Source organism: Cavia porcellus, unplaced genomic scaffold, assembly GCF_034190915.1.
Source record: "Cavia porcellus strain 051 isolate PalLab524CR breed Dunkin Hartley unplaced genomic scaffold, mCavPor4.1 scaffold_8, whole genome shotgun sequence".
NCBI lineage: Eukaryota > Metazoa > Chordata > Mammalia > Rodentia > Caviidae > Cavia > Cavia porcellus.
Genome location: NW_026947491.1, coordinates 18,814,831 through 18,818,796, shown reverse-complemented (window position 1 = coordinate 18,818,796; position 3,966 = coordinate 18,814,831). Strand labels below are relative to the sequence as shown.

Genomic DNA, 3,966 nt, shown 5'->3' with positions numbered 1-3,966 from the left:
TATCTTTCCCAATCCTTTATGTGTGCTCTTGGGCTGCATAACTGAAATTAAAATGTACATAAAGTGGAGTGTATAGAAAAATGGGTGAATGGTAGATATTTTTATAAAACAAGGGTGCTGGCTCAGAAAAAAATATAAATAGACATTTGCAAATGTGAAATTTTATTCTTTCAAGACTTATTAAACAAAAGAAGAAATCTTTCCTTTCATTAAATGAATTTTTCTTCTGCTTCTCAAGAAACAGAAGACGAGAAGAGCCATTTTGTCTTATTTATTGTTTAAATGTTGTAAAAAATCTAAAGCACAGAAAAAGCCTAGTTTTCTTTCATGGTCATTTAGTCCAATAAGATCAGGTCATTTATCTCAATAAAAGTCTATGGATGTGAGTCAATCACATGGCAGTATACAAAGATTGGGTAAATACTGAGCTGATGGCTTAAATTTATTATCTGTGCCATGTTATCTGGATGTGAATGAGCTAGGTCTAATACTGGGAACAAATTTAATGACTTTTCTAATGTGTGCCTAGTTAGTTTTAAAACATCACATTTTTATTTTAAAGAGGGTAAAATTGAACATAACAAAACAGATCAGAAGTAAACAATGTAAGAGACACAGATTTCAAAGCAAGAAAACAGGAGATCTTCAATGTGTATCATATTGTCTCAAATTTTCTTTTAAATAGTTGTCCATATCTTCACACACAATGATACATACAAAACAAAATAGTGAAATAGTGTTAGACTGATCAAAACAGAATGATGAAGGCATTTTAGGTCTTCAAAACCAGACAAAATGGAAGTCAACAATGGCTTCCATAATGTCTCTCTTCCTCTTCAAAATAGCTGTCCATTCTTTCATGTATGTTGAAATTAAACAATACAAAACATACTAAAATCACTCTGACCAAAGAATAGAAGTATTACTGGATTTGACAGCACAACACTACAGGTTCAGCACTGGGTATTTTAGTGTTTCTTTTTCTTCAAAGTAGCTGTTCATTTCATCATGCATCATATAATTGCTTTTCATAAACTGTTTATGAAAAGTTCTATGTGTGTATTGTCTCTTCATGTATACCTATTCTTTCTGTTAAAGCATCATACTTTTAAATGTCATAATTACAAATTTGGTTTATTATCAACTTTAGTGTTAGTGTAATGGATTCAGGGATAAACATTTTGTAAGATGTGAATCCCACAACAACTATTAGATTCCAATTAAGGCATGTTTTGGAAGGTATTCTAACCTGGGCTTGAATCAAAATGTGCACGTGGATTCCCATTAGAAATCTCATTCCTGCAACCAAGGCAAAGCAGTGATGGTGAAGGCCAGTGAGGTGCAGAGCTGGGTGAGGATGTGGAGGTTACTTAGCTTCCCAGGATGAAAAGAACCATCAGGCCACAGCCACACGATGGATATATGTGCCATCCATATGTGAAGAGCTCACCTCAGCACTGCCTTCAGGAAGCCTGCATGTGCGGGGATTCAGTGTTTCAAATAATTTCCTCCTGTTCTCAGGACAGAACACCATACTAATGAGGTTGATATCATTATGTATAGAGGTATATCTGACAATTTTATAAAGAGTTAGGAAAATATATGTGATTAATGAATACAGAATGAACTTACATAAAAATTATAAAGCCATAGATTTGAGAATGTTTAGAAAGTAAAATGAATATTATGAAACAGCATTTTATTTTCATATTATATATTACAAAGCTTTTGTGTAAATGGAAATCTATGTATGTGTATTCCAGAAAAAGAGACAAATACAGAAACAGAGGGGGTGGGAAAGGAAACCAAAGAAGAATGTTAACATATATTTTATAAATTCCTAAATTCTAAATAATGTAAATAAAATTACAGGCAGATAATTTTTGCAAAAATAGATCAACATGGTTCCTGGACACAGCCCTGTGTCCAGTCTTGCTGCCCCTCTTCCCTCTCTCCTGAGCACAGAGCTCCTCATGGTGCAGGGCAGAGCCTGGGAACCAGGTCTCCTTAGGTGCCAAGGAGACTAAAGAGCTGCAAGGTCTCAGATCCTGTGGGGAGGGGTGAGAAGGATTTAATTTCCTAATCTCAAAAATTTACTCTTGAAATAGACAACCTCTCCTCACGATGCGAAAAATAACAGCTTCATTGTAGATAATGATTAGGTATTCAAAAGACATTTCTCAACATGGGCAAGTCACTTTCAGGTTATGAGATTTTTAAGAAAATTCATATGATAGAAATTAAGAAAAAGAAAAAAATACATGTAACTAAACTCGTATCATGGATACTTCGTAAGTTATCTGAAGACTGTGTATCTCTAGTCTCTTCTTGTGATATGATTCCTCTGAGGAAACCCCAGAGGCCAACAGGAAGCCCTTAATCCCCATCTGCTGGCACTGCACTTGCTCCTGTCCTCTGCTCATGGATCCTCATTGCTCCCTGCTGGCCGAAAGGGGTCCTGCAGCAAGGTTTCTCTCTGGACTCACAGTGACATTCTCTCACTGAGCTTGTAGCACAATAATACCCAGCGGTGTCCTCCATTCTCAAGCTGCTCATCTGCAGATACAACATGTTCTTGCTGTTGTCTCTGGAAACGGTGAATCGGCCCTTCACGGAGACTATGTAGTTTATAGTACTACTACCACCATTGATCTCTGAGATCCACTCCAGCCCCTTTCCCTAAAGCCCGGCACATCCAGTTCATCCAGTTACTGAAGGTGAATCCAGAGGCCATGCCAGAGAGTCTCAGGGACCCCCCAGGCTGCACCAAGCCACCTCTGGACTCCTCCATCAGCTGCACCTCAGCCTAGACACCTGGAAACACAGAGACATCCTGCTCATGAAACTGTCACACAGGTCCACTGTTTATCCCACTTGTGCCTCTCATACACTCATTTTCTCTTCTTTTTCATGAATTACCTTTTAATACAGCTAAAAGTAAAACCATGATCACTGTGAACTCCGTGGTGAGACTCTGCTCAGTCCTGATCACCAAGTGGGAACAGCTGGGCATGCAGGGATGAATAGACTCCTCTGCAGAGCTGCAGGGTGAGTGCTTGACTGGTTTTCCTCAGCACAGGGAGGCCCTATTTGCATGGACTCCTGCTATATAGGCAGCTCTCTGGATGGATATCTTAGAAAGAGCATGGCACACAGCAGCTGGGGGTGTCCTGAGGGAGTTCGGTAACAATGGTAGCACTAAAAATCATTATGTAATAGAGTCTTCTTCTGTGTGTATCACTTGAGCTCAATTCACTTTTTTTTTGTCTTTTTCCATTTTTATCGGTACTAGGGATCGAACTTAAGACTGCCTGCTTGCAAGGCAGGAACTTATGCAGCTGAGCTAAATCCTGAGCCCCGCTCATTTCACTTTTCTGCATATACACAGATCATGGATTTTTAATTGGTGCTTCTTACTTTGTGACTATGTAAAATGATGAAAGTGTCATAAACTGTTGCACCATCTCCATAGGATCCCATGTCTTATAAGGTTATGCCCTCCATCTGGCCCTGTGCTCTCCTCTATTGTGAACAAACTGCTTCCTGGTCCAGCTCCTGGACACAAGAATGCACCTCCTGAGGTTCACGAACCCTCTCCCTGTGGTGAGAGCTTGTGTGACTTTGCTGCCTTTTGCTGCTTTCAGAAAGGAAACCGAACAGTGAAAGTGTTGGTTCCTGTTAGCGGCTTTCTCTTTGTTGACTGTTGTTATCTCTCTCACTCTTCTTATATTTTCAGATACTTTTTATTTGTAAAAGCTTCACTAGATATATGGCATCAACTGCCTATATGTAAAGTGGACCCCTGAGAAGTATTAACACACATGGATACTTTCACAACCACACATTTCTGAAGCAGGGAGCACATATGTCATCATCAGTATGTCATGAGGTTGGCTGCTCTGCAATCCTTTTCTCCCTGCTTCCCTCCCACACCAAGTCATCAGGCATTTTATGACCATCTTCAGG

At 39.3% G+C, this 3,966-nt stretch overlaps 1 pseudogene; it reads right to left on the bottom strand.

Moving 5' to 3' along the window:
* Nucleotides 1-2,376: 2,376 nt before the first annotated feature.
* Nucleotides 2,377-3,013, bottom strand: LOC134477443 (immunoglobulin heavy variable 3-74-like; annotated as a pseudogene).
* Between the last annotated feature and the right edge of the window lie 953 nt (nt 3,014-3,966).